The sequence below is a fragment of the Nannospalax galili genome, unplaced genomic scaffold (assembly GCF_000622305.1).
Source record: "Nannospalax galili isolate Female #2095 unplaced genomic scaffold, S.galili_v1.0 scaffold537, whole genome shotgun sequence".
NCBI lineage: Eukaryota > Metazoa > Chordata > Mammalia > Rodentia > Spalacidae > Nannospalax > Nannospalax galili.
Genome location: NW_008339916.1, coordinates 2,110,101 through 2,123,265, shown reverse-complemented (window position 1 = coordinate 2,123,265; position 13,165 = coordinate 2,110,101). Strand labels below are relative to the sequence as shown.

Sequence of the window (13,165 nt, the reverse complement as noted above, 5' to 3'; positions counted from 1 at the left end):
ACTCAATAACAGTTTCCAGAGCAAAGACACATCTCTTTCAAAAGTGGCTATAAAATTTTTAGGTTCACTGTTGAATTAATACAGTTATACAATAGTAAGACACTAAATTGAATGAGTTTTTAACCTTTAGAAAAGATCTCCATTTCATATTTAAAAATACTGTTTCTTACAGAAAGACTCATTGCTTTTGCTAACGCTGTGATGTTGGTGCATGTGTTTCTAATCTTATGTATCTGATTATTACTAGTCATAATCAGTTGCACTCGGATACACGGCACCTGTGTATGTCTATAAAGTCATCAGGTAGATTTCAATGGTAATGTTTATCATCTTTACTAAATAAAATGATGTAAGTTTTTATGCTTCCTCCTCAAATATAATTCATTATTTAATTTTTTGATTTTTGTGTGTGTGTACATCACACAGAACATCCCAAACCGACTTATTCATCTCTACACCCACTTCCCAGATGGCACCCTCCCATAGTCTCCCCTGACCACTAGAGCCCTTATACTCTGTCATGCCTGCAACTGTCTGCTGTGTTGTCAGCACCCCTAGCCATTCCTCACTACTTATCCATCTGGTGAATCTAGTGAGCCCATCTAGAGGTCTTTGTTGTAGGAAGGTCAGATGTTTCTCATCTAGCAACAATCAGTTGTCAATATTCCTTTAGATAAGATTGGGTTCTACTGTTCATTTTCCCCATTCTATGCTGCATTACTATCTGGGAGTCCCTTGGGCCACCCTGGCCAACAACTCAAAAGAAGGTATCTCTTATCTGGCATTGTTGCTTGTTATGTCACCTTTAGCTATATATATATATGGACTCTTAAAAATTTTATTAGCCCCTTTAATCTTTGGTTACACTTTCCTTTTGTTTTTAAGGCCATATAGTTGGCCCAGATAAACCAACTTATTTTTACTCTAAAGGCCATTTGAGGATCTGTCAAAGGTCCTGCTCAACCATGGCTGGCTTCACTTGGAAGCATGGAGGAAATATTTCCTCTGTGTTGACTCTCCTCTTTGTAGACTGTACACTGGTTCAAGTCCACCTTGTGGCATCTCCATGGCCTCCTTGATCAAGAGGGCAGGTGGCCCACCACAATTACAGGACATTTTGGGAGATGCTCATAGTCCCCTGGAACTAGTCGACCTAGGAGGGCAAGGAGCAAAAACTGTCCTTTATGTCCCTATGACCAAATTAGTATATAGGCCTCAAAGTATAGCTGTTAAATATACAAGAAGGTTAGTTCCACCACTCTGGTACTTTTAATTGCTGTGTGCCATGTAGATAAATCTTGGGCAAAGACCAATTGTTATCAGATAAACCTTGCCTAGACATATATTTCTTGATCTGGTATGCATAATTTTTCAGTAGGTTGTTGGACTAACATGTTTCCATCTGGTTTTTAAAACTAGCTAGGCATTATCTATCTCTCACATTGTCTCACCCCTCCATTGTGGTTTCCCAATCAAAGTGTGCCCATATTCCCCTTTCTCCCTTAATAATATCCTTCTCCTATGGTCCTACCTCTCTTGAGCTCCTTCTTTCCCTTTATCCCCTAGGTTCCTTGTATACCCTTCCCTCCCCTGCTCCCTTAAACTAACCCAACTTTTATCCATATCTCCCTTATTAATTCCTGTTTCCTACTGTACTTCTCTTTCAGGTTCTTTCTTTTCCTTTACCTCCCTGGTTCCATTCCATTATCCTGGTTCCTGTAGTTATGTCTGGATACATACTCACTTATCAGGGTTTGGCTCTAGGATCCACATATGAGGGTTTTCATATGTCTATTTTTTTTTCTGAGTCTCTGTTACTTCACTTAGAATAACAGTTTCTAGTTCCATCCATTTACCTGCAAATTTCATGATTTCATCTTTCTTTACTGCTGAGTAGAACTCCATCATATAAATGAACCACATTTTCATTATCCATTTGTCAACTGAGGGACACTTAGGTTTCTTCCATCTTTCAGCTATTGTGGAAAGAGCAGCAACAAACATGGGTATACAAGAGTCTGTGGAACAGGATGAGTTCTTTGGGTATATGCCAAGGAGTGGTATAACTGGGTCAAATGGTAGGTTCATTTGTAGTTTTTAAAGAGTTCTCCACACTGCTTTCCATAGGGGTTGAAAAAGTTTGCAGCCCCACCAGGAGTTGATGAGTATTCCCCTTTCCACACATCCTCTCCAACATTTGGTATAATTTGTTCTATTGATCTTAGCCAGTCTGACTGGGGTAAGATGAAATCTTAAAGTGGTTTTAATTTGCATTTCCTTAATTACTAGTGATTTTGAACATTTTAAAGATGTTTCTTGGCCATCTTTAATTCTTCTTTTGAGAACTCTCTGTTCAGTTCCTTATCCCATCTTTTAATTGGGTTACTTCCTTTCTTGATTCTTTGTTTTTTGAGTTCGTTATATATTCTGGATGTTAAACCTCTGTCAGATATGTCAATGGCGAAGATTTTCTCCCATTCTGTGGGTTTTCTCTACACTTCCCTGGTTTCCTCCTTTGATGTACAGAAGCTTTTTAGTTTAACGAGGTCCCATATGTTGATTCTTGACAGTGTTTCCTGAGCAATTGATGTCCTGTTTAGAAAATCTTTTCTTATACCTATAACTTGTAGGTTTTTGCCAATGTTTTTTTCTAACAGTTTCAGAGTTTCAGGCTTTATGTTGAGGTCTTTGATACATTTGCAATTGATTTTTGTGCAAGGTGAAAGACAAGGGTTTATTTTCATTCTTCTACAGCTGGAGATCCAGTTTTGCCAGCACCATTTGCTGAACATGCTGTATTTCCTCCTGTAAATGTTCTTGGCCACTTTGTCAAATATCAGGTGGCTGAAATTGCATGTACTCCTATTGGGTCTTCAATTTTGTTCCCTTGATCTACAGGTCTATTTTTGTGTCAGTACCATCTTGTTTTTATGACTATAGCTCCTTAAACACCAAAAAGGAAAGTATAACTGAAGATTAAATGGGCCAATATAATTTTTTAAGAGTCCATATGTATAGCTAAAGGCCACATAACAAGAAACAATGCCAAACAGGAGATACCTTCCTTTGAGTTTTTGGCCAGGGTGGCCCAAAGGACTCCCAGAAATGGAAAGCTTTTGCAATGTGATGGTAATTAAGAACTTTGCAGCAGCTATGGGGGAGGTGAGCATGGGAGGTCCTTCTATCTTCTGATGTCTTCCTTAATCTCTTTCTTTAGTGATTTAAAATTTTCATTGTAGAGCTCTTTAATGTCTTCGGTCAGGTTTATTCCGAGATGCTTATTTTATTTTATTTCATTTTATTTTGCAGCTATTGTGAAGGGATGTGTTTCCATGTGCTCTTTCTCAGATTGCTTGTTATTGTTATATAGAAAGGCTACAGACTTTTGTAGGTTAATTTTGTAACCTGCCACTTTACTGAACGTGTTAATATTTTCTAGTATTTTGTTGGTGGAATTTTTGCCATCTCTTAGATATAATATTGTATCATCTGCAAAAGGGATAATTTGATCTCTTCTTTTCCAATTGTTGATTCTTTAATTTCCTGCTCTTGTCATACTGCTCTTGCAAGAGTTTCAAACACTATGTTAAAGAGGATTGGAGTTAGTGGACAGCCGTGCCTGGTTCCTGGTTTCAATGGGAATGCTTCCAGTTTTTCTCCATTTAGAATGATGTTGGCTGTGGGTTTGTTATATATAGCTTTAATTATGTTGAGTTATGTTCCCTCCAGTCCAATACCCCCTAGGACTTTGAACATAAATGAATTTTGAATTTTCACTTCATCTATTGAGATGAGCATGTGCTTCTTGTGTTTGAGCCCAGTTTTATGTTTTATGACATTTATTGACTTACATATATTGAACCATCCCTGCATCTCTGGAATAAAGCCCACTTGCTCATGGTGTATGATCTTTTTGATGTGTGTCTGTACATCGTTTGGAAGCATCTTGTTGAGAATTTTTGCAGCTATGTTCATTAAGAGTATGGGTCTGTAGTTTTCTTTTCTGGTTGTATCTTTACCGAGCTTTGGCATTAGAGTGATGCTGGCTTCATAGAAGGAATTTGGAAGTTCTCCCTCTATTTCCATCTTTTTGAATAAATTTAGTATTATTGGATGTAGATCTTCTATAAGTGTCTGGTAGAATTCTGCTGGAAATCCATCTCATCCTGGACTTGTTTTGTTGGGAAGTTTTGTATTACTGTTTCAATTTCTTTTTGTGTTATGGGTCTCTTTAAGCTGCTAATCTCTTCTTGGTTTAGTTTTGGTGGTTCCTATGCCTTTAGATACCTGTCCATTTCTTTTAGGTTTTCAAATTTAGTAGCATATAGGTTTTCAAAGTATTCCCTTATAATGTTCTGGATCTTTCTGGTGTCTTTTATGATGTTTCCCCTTTATCTCTGGTTTTGTTGATTTGGAGATGCTCTTTTCATTAAGTAGGGTAGTGGTCTGTCAATCTTGCTTATCTTCTCAGAGAACTAGCTCTTGTGTTCATTAATTCTTTGTATTGTTTTCTGTGCTTGTACTTCATTAATTTCCACTATGAGTTTTGTTATTTCTTCTTGTCTGCTGGGCTTGGGTTTCAGTTGTTGTTGTTTTTCAAGTGTCTTGAGTTGCAATGTTAAGTCATTTACTTGTGTTCTTTCTGATTTTTTAATGTAGGCACTTAGAGCTATAAATGTCCCTCTGAGGACAGCTTTCAACGTGTCCCAGAGGTTTTGTCATGTTGTATTGTTTTCATTTAGTTCCAGGAATACTTTTATTTCTTTCTTAATTTCTCTTTTGATCCAGTCATCATTCAGGAGTGTGTTGTTTAATCTCCATGTGTTCATGTGGTGACTAGGGATTCTTCCAGTGTTGATTTTATGCCTTATTGCATTGTGATCTGATAGAATGCACGGAATTATTTCAGTCTTTTTGTATTTATTGAGGTTTGTTTTGTGCCCCAGTATATTTTCAATTTGGGAGCAGGTTCTATGGAGCAATGAATAGAAAGTGTATCCTTTGGTGCTTGGGTGGAATGCTCAGTAGATGTCTGTTAGGTCCATTTGATATATAGTATTGTTTAATTCAGATATCTCTTTGTTAACTCCGTAGCCTGTTGAGCTATCTAATGGTGACAGTGGGGTACTGAGTTCCCCTACTATTAATGAGTTGGGATTAATCTGGGTTTTAACGTTCTGTAGTATTATTTTTATGAAGTTGGGTACACCATATTTTGATTGTGTATGTTCATGCCTGTAGTATCTTCTTGGTTTATTTTTCCTCGGATCAGAATGAAGTGGCCCTCTTTATCTCTTCTGATTAGTTTTAGTTTAAAGTTTATTTTGTCAGATATTAGAATTGCAATGCCTTCTTTTTTCTTAGTACCATTCACTTGGTATATTTTTTCCCATCCTTTTACCTTGAGGTAGTGCCTGTCCTTGAAAGTGAGATGAGTTTCATGCAGACAACAAAAGATGGGTTTTGTTTCTTAGTCCATTCACCTGGTCTGTGTCTTTTGACTGGAGAGTTTAGTCCATGGATATATAAACTTCTTCATGAATGATGTGCATTGAATCCTGTCATTTTTATTTCTGTTCACATACTTGATATAGCTGTACTTTTCCACCATTATACCTTCATTAAATTTCTTTCCACAGAGCCCCAAGTCAGATGAGGATCAGATGTTCTCAGGCTTTCTCCTAAGTTCTGGATCCCTCCAGGAAAGATATTGACCTCAGGAATTTGCGGGCTGGACTGTCCTGGAATCAGGGCAGAGGAAAGATGCTGGTTTCTGGCAGCTGGTGGCCAGGCCACCCAGGAATGCAAAGGGAGGCAGGGGAAGGAAGCGGCCCCAAGGGCTCATGGAGGCTTCAGGGAGGAACGGGATTGGTCCGGATGCAAAGGATTAGGAAACAGTGGTGTGGTAAATGAGACTGGGGGAGTCAAGGTACAGATGGTGCTGATGGACATACCCAGGAGAGAGGCTGGCCGGTTGTGCAGGCCCAGGGAAACAGAGGGAGGTCTAATGTGGTTTCTTTAAAAATATTTTCTCTTTTTCTTTTCCCTTCCTTTTTGACAATATATCTAGTTTGGATTATTTTTATTGACTAATTTTTGATTTTTATGAATGATGTATATACTCCTTAATATCTGACATTGCTTAGGGAAAATCCTTGGAAACTATTTCTTCAAATAGTGTGTCTGTTTTTCTTATTTTTGCTATGTTACAAGATTAAACATATGTTATTTGCTTTGAATTTTTCCCAAGGAAATTAGATATTCTGGGGTTTAGGTAGATTGCTCACTGTGTAGGAGTGCTTTTTATACAAGTATGGAAGCCTGATTTAAAATCCCAAGCAACTATATGAGAATCTGAATGTGGCCATTACACTTACGGGCAATGAGTGCTGTGTGGGATGGAAACCTTGTGGCTTACCTAGTATGCTAGTTTGTTTCTCCATTGCTGTGACAAAATATTCTGACCAATACCAACTTGGGGAGGAAAGGCTTTATTTTATCTTACATCTCCTAGTTCACAGTACATTAGGGAGCCCAATGTAGGAACTCAGGGCAGGGACCTGGAGGCAGGAGCTGAAGCACAGGGCATTGAGGAAATCTCCGTTACTGACTTGATCCCCTGGCCCCTGCTCAGTCTGCTTTCTTATGTAACACAGGCCTAACTGCCCAGCGGTGGCATCACCTACAGTGGGCTGGGCCCTCTCATATCACACAACAGTCAAGAAGATGCCCCACAGATATGGCCACAGGCCAGTTCAATGGAGTCAATTCCCCAAAAGAGGCTCCCTCAACCCAGTTGTGTCAAGTTGACACTAAAGCTATTCAGCACACCTGACTTCCAGTCTAGGTCTAAGTGCACTTCCACATATATGTTTGCATATGTCACAAGCACATGCAACAGACACAAACACACACACTCACATATAGTCATAACCAAAATAATCTAAGATATTCTAATGATTTCATCCTTTTGGGGTTTTGAAGATTTTTCACTGAAATATGATTAAATTAACAAACTCTTTCCTAGGCTGTATACATCCTCAAATGTACTATTTTTAGCATTGCAGAGAAATAATTCTTAGAAATTTCCTTCAATTATTATGAATTTGACATAACTTTTTTTATTTTTCTACTTACATTACAGATCTGTTTTTTCCAATTAACAGTTTTCATTAGCGTTCTTGGCATATTAATCATAATTATTTTAAACTTCTCTATACCATTTCTATATCTATTTCATACAGAAGTCCAGTTCTAATGCTGAGCAGAACTGGTTTATGTATATATTCTTTAATGTTTATTTTTGAATTTTTTATGTGTGTGTATCCAGGATCTCTTAGAGCAGGAATAACTGGGCTTGAGCTCTGGGAACTAAACTTCAGTCTCTGGCAATAACAATATGCACTCTTAACCACTGAGCCAACTCTCTAGCTTCGAGGTTAATGAATATTTTTCCTTTAACATGCCTTACAATTATATTTTGGTCTTGTTTGGTTTCCATGTAGACCCAAGTGACCTGGCACTTGTTATGTAGACCAGGCTGGCCTCAGTCTCAGAGAGATCTATCTTCTTCTGCCCCGAGTGCTGGAACGAATGGCATTTTCCACCATTCAGGCTTGTCTTGCAATTTTTTTGCTATTAATAGAAGTTAGATGTGATCAATTATCTACTACAAAATGAAGTTAATATGATTTTGTTGAGAGTTTTATGTTAACAAAGAGTGGATTTGTATTTCAGATTAGATTTTATGTTAACTTGGGACAGTGTCAATTGATTCATATTAAACATTCACAACTTCACAAATAAAGGCTAAGATTTACCATTTTATTTTGGTGTTTTTTGCGTTGAGTGATGTTGCTTTGGTGCTAAAGTGTGATGGATGACAAATGGTCTATTCAGGTGTGATTAAATTTCTCACTTTCAATGAACCTGAATATCTGGGTGCTATTTATTTGTATATTATTCTCCATTTATGTAAAATAAAAAGGAAAAATATGTTAGTTCTTCAAAAGATAACCATGACTGATATATCCAAGCAAAACTAATCAAGATATGAAAAATATGTGAATTCCCACTTTAATAAAATAAGAGATGAAAAGGAGGATGTCAGAGCAAAGTCCAATAAAATCCAGAAAATGATTAGGGAATACTTTGAAAACTTATAAAACTGGAAATTTAATAAGAAAGTAAATAAATATCCAATAACATATAATTAACCAAAATTAAATCAAGTAGACTTAAGCAAATTAAACATATACATAATGTGATAAGATTACAAGAGCAGACCTAGAGAGATGACTTAGTGGTTACCAGCACTGGCTGGTCTTGCAGAGGACTCGAATTTGGTTCCTAACATCCACATGGTGGTTAACTACCATTCATAACTCCAGGTCTAGAATATTTGACCCCTTCTTCTGATCTCCATGTGCACTTCATGACATGGGTGCACTTATATGCATGCAATGCACTCACACACATAAAATAAAACAAAAATAATAAGCAAAATCTAAGGGACGAAAAATAGGATAGTTTTTAAAATAGAAAACAAAACATAATACACAGAAATGATGAAAAAACCTGGTAAGAATAAAAAAAATAATATATATATATATATATATATATATATATATATATATATATATATATATATGAGAAAACTCCAGACTAATTTTCTTGAAGAACATAGATGAGAAAATTCTCAGTAAAATACAAATAAAATTTAAGGAAACATTATGATCTCATGTATTGAGAAAGTTGGTTTCACCTCAGAAATGTAGGGATGATTCAATATACATATATCAATAAATGTAGCACACCACATAAATACACTTAAGATCAGAAGTCACAAGACTTTTAGAGATGCAGAAAATGTATTTGACAAAGTTCAGTAACCTGTAATAATAAAAGCCCTTTAAAAATTAAGACTAGATGATGCATAATATAATAAACATACATGAAAAACCTACAGCTGACATTATGCTAAATATGGGAAAGAAAAAGCATTTCTAATAAAATAAAGTATGACATTTTGACTGTTAGCCTTAGGTTTAAATGGCTGCACCATCTCTCCAGAAAAGTGTGCCCACTCACACAGCTCCTATAATGTTTAAATTTTCCCAGAATAATTAAAAAAGAAAAAGAAACAAAAAAAGACACAGCTAGTAAAGAAAGAAATCAAATTATCTCTATTTACAGAAGGCACAATTCTCTACATAAAACAGATTAATCATTCCAACAGAAAATTATTGGATTTTATACTTATTTTCATAAAGATAGTATCATTCAAAATAATAAATATGTAGAAACTATTAGGAATTCTGTATACCAATGAAGAACAGGCAGAAAATTAATCAGGAAAGAAATCCCACTATAAGAGCTTAACAAAAATTTTTTTAAATAAACGTAAGTATGAATTTTGTCCAGTTTGAGGTTGAATGAGTCTTGTGAATGCTGCCACAAACACTATGACTACTGTGCTATTTGTAGAGAACACTATTTTCTTGTGAATCATGCCTTAAACCCAATCACAAAATCTTTGGTTGATTCCATAACATTGATACCAGTATTGCACCAGTGGCCATATCTTGCCAAGCATTTCGTTGTTGTAGGTTATAGGGGTCACAACTGGATAAAATGATGATTTAGGTAGTATACATAGCACTTTCCAGGATTACTAAAGCCAGCCAGTAGGGATGAAACTTTGAAGTAAGAGCATTTTATTTCTACATGCTCTATGGCTGAAGCATGTCATGTCTTCAGCAATAGGTTATTACCATTAAGCCAGTAATGTTGAAGCTATGTTGGAACTTAGTAGCAAACAACTCCAAAGGAGGTAACTTGTTCCTGCCACTGAGCTCTTTATTTGATAGCATGTGGTCTTTATTGTAGAAGCATTATTCATGGATGACTTGGGCACAATATTCCACCCCTAGCCAAAAAACTATTTGTAATTAATAGCTATTGGGAAAGGGAAAGTCAGTTTTCATTGTGGTGTGACCCACGTATGTTGACCACTCTCCATGCCCAAGAGTATTTGGGACTTTAATGAAAATAAGGCAGGCAGTTCAGCCTTCACAAACATTAAGTAGCTTGGGGTGGGGATGAGTTATAAGAAGTGGACACAGTCAAAACACATTGTATGAAATCTTAAAGTATTAGTAAAACTATTTTTAAAACCTACCCAAGCAAAAGATCTGTACAGTAAAATTTTAAGACACTGAAAATAGAAACTGTAGACAGAAAATGTCTTCCATGGTTAAGGACTAACATAATTAATATTCTAAAAATAAATAAAAATGAATTTATTGAAAATTCCAGATTAAATCTAATTCCTGAAATGTCAATTTGTATTTGTCACCAAACCAGAGAAAACAATCCTAAAATTCAGATGAAAAGAAAATGACTTCAAATAGGAAAATCAGTCCTAAGCAGAAACAGCAAAACTGGAGGCATCATCATGCCCGATCTCCAATTATGCAACAAAACTATAATATAAACATCTGTATGGCACTGGTACAAAAATAAGTGTACAGACCAAGAGAATAAAATTGAGGATCCTGAAATAAATGCATATAACTTCAGTCATCTAGGTTTTGGGAAAGTTGTAAAATCATACATTGGAAAAATTAATCCAAGACCTGACAAAAAGATGTGATATTTAAAGCTCATAGAGGAAAATATAGATAAAGTACTTTCATATATAGGCATGGACAAGGAATTTCTGCAAAGATCACCAGTATCACAGGAAATAATCTCAAAAAATTGACAATGAATTTTATGTGAGATTAAGAATTGTCTGCACAGCAAGTAATAGAATCACCACAATGAAGAGACAGCCTACAGAATGGGAAAGATTGTAATACCTTCAATATATAAAAATTCAACAGCTGTCATAAAAGCTAATCAGTCAATAGTCTAATGAACTGGATCTATTTCGCAAAAGAAGAATTACTAGTGACCAATAAATATTTGAAAAAAGTATTCAAAGTACTTGTCCATTCTGGCAATATAAAAATACTTTGATCATCCACCTTTGTGTTCTCTCTCTCTCTCTCAACATGGCGGTCTCAGCAAAAAAGAATAAGAAGGGTTAGACCATCTCCCTAATAGCCTTTCTGGCTGAGGATGTGGGAACCGGTGTAGGAAGCACCTATGTCCCAAAACCAGTCAGCTATTCTGATGAAACAGACGACCTGGAAGGGGATGTGTCAACACCTTGGCACAGTAACCATGACGAAGTATGTGTAGGGCACCTCCAGTTGACTGACCGATCCATCCTTCCCACTACTCCACCAGCTGCCCAGGAACCCAATATCAACTAAAGCCATCTTCCCAAATCGCCACCTTACACTGCTTTCTTAGGAAACCCGCTCTATGATGTGACAGAAGACTCCATTAAGAATTCTTCAGAGGATTAAATATCAGTTCAATGTGCTTACCGTGTGAATCCAACAATCCAGAGCGGTTGAAAGGTTTTGTAATGCTGAGCTTGAGGACCTGGGTTCGCTGCTCAGTGCCCTGTGTCTCAATGAAGTGTCTCTAGGTAACAGCAGAATTCTATTTGGATGTTGCTGATCAATCACAGGGTAAAGATGACCTGGATGCTAGTTCTTTGGGCTGAGATAGAAATAGAGATTCTGAAAAACAGCCACAGACTGGAGAGCCCATTCTGACACAGACAGCTTTGATGACTCCCCGCCTAGAATAGGTGATGGTACTTTTGGAGACAAGTGTCGAGATCTTTAGAATTCACTCTGGTATTGAGATGGTTATCTGGGTATTGGGACCCATATCCAGACAGCCCACTCCTGGATATGTATTGCTAAGGGGACCAGGTTTGCTAGTAAGATGAAGGCAGTAGAGATTATGACAGGAGCTATGACCCCAGGATAGGCCGTGACAGAAGAGTGTTTGGTATTGGGTACTGTACGACTGCTATGAAGACCACTATGTCAGATGGGATGACTGGTCATGGAGCTTCCAGATCTGCACCTGAGTCCAATAAAAGTGAATGAAATCCAGCCTCCAAAAGCTCATCTCTGTAAGCAAGTATGGTGCTTTCTCTGTGGATGGATGGTGAGGATGAGAATGCAGGAGACTACACTGAGTAGACCTCTCCAGCCTGTGCTGTCTCCTAGTCTTTCCACACTGGAACATTCAAAAGCAAATCAAACCTCTATCCAGACAAGACAAAATAAAACTCATGATCTCCTGAAGACCTTTCTTTACAGTTTTTTTTAATGAAATGAAAAAGGTTTTGCATGCTGCTTTTAAAATATTGAACCAATGTGATAATCACAATTGAAGCCACAAAGACAATGGCTTTAACTTTTGAATGGGAAAGTTGTGATATGTTCTGATACCAAGCAGTTGCCTGTGTGACTAGTGCCTAGGGGCTCCATGTAGCAGAAATGGCTGTGACAGTGAGACTGAGTCAGATCAGTTGGGCAGTAGAGGAAGTACAAGAGTGAGGTTTCTACCTTTAATTCCTATCTGTGGTGGTATATGAATTCCCAAACATCTGAATAAATTTCCCATCTTTGGAAAAGTAGATTGAGTCTCCAGGAGGATGCCAACACATTTATTTTAATTCTGACTTACTGGGGCCAGTGTAGGGTTAATAACTTCATTTTTTATCCCTTAAGGAGGTAATTGAAAGTGAGTCTAAAAGCCACTAACAAATAGTACTGCTTGGAGATCAAAATGAATGGGTAACTGGATCATGATTTGAAAAGCTTTGTGGGGAGGTAATTTAGTTTACACCAAGTAGTAGAGGAAATGGTGTGCCCTCCATTTAACATGTCAATAGTATATGGTAGATTCCTGGAGAGGAAGCACTTAGGGGTCATAGGAAATTCCAGTGTTGTGTATCCTGGTGTTGCCTCTTGTAAACACTGTCCTTTCTAAAATTTGAAGTATACTCACATTCTTTTGAAACCTTGTCACTCTGAACATCTCCTGTTCTTGACAGTCTGATCAACCTCCCTAAAGCAGTGTCTGTAAGTCAGAAACTTGCCCTCCAAGGTATTTTATCTCAGCCCTTGAAGTTGTGGCCTGAGGAATCACTGCTCTCAAGCAAACCAGCTCTGTGATGTCGCTCACTGATTCCCATTCCTTCCCTCTATTCGTACTTTCTCCTGTGCTTTGACCCCTTTGTAGATCACTC

General features: G+C 37.2%; 1 pseudogene; it reads left to right on the top strand.

Moving 5' to 3' along the window:
• The first annotated feature begins 11,057 nt into the window (after positions 1–11,057).
• Positions 11,058–12,014, top strand: LOC103735390 (annotated as a pseudogene).
• Positions 12,015–13,165: the final 1,151 nt, after the last annotated feature.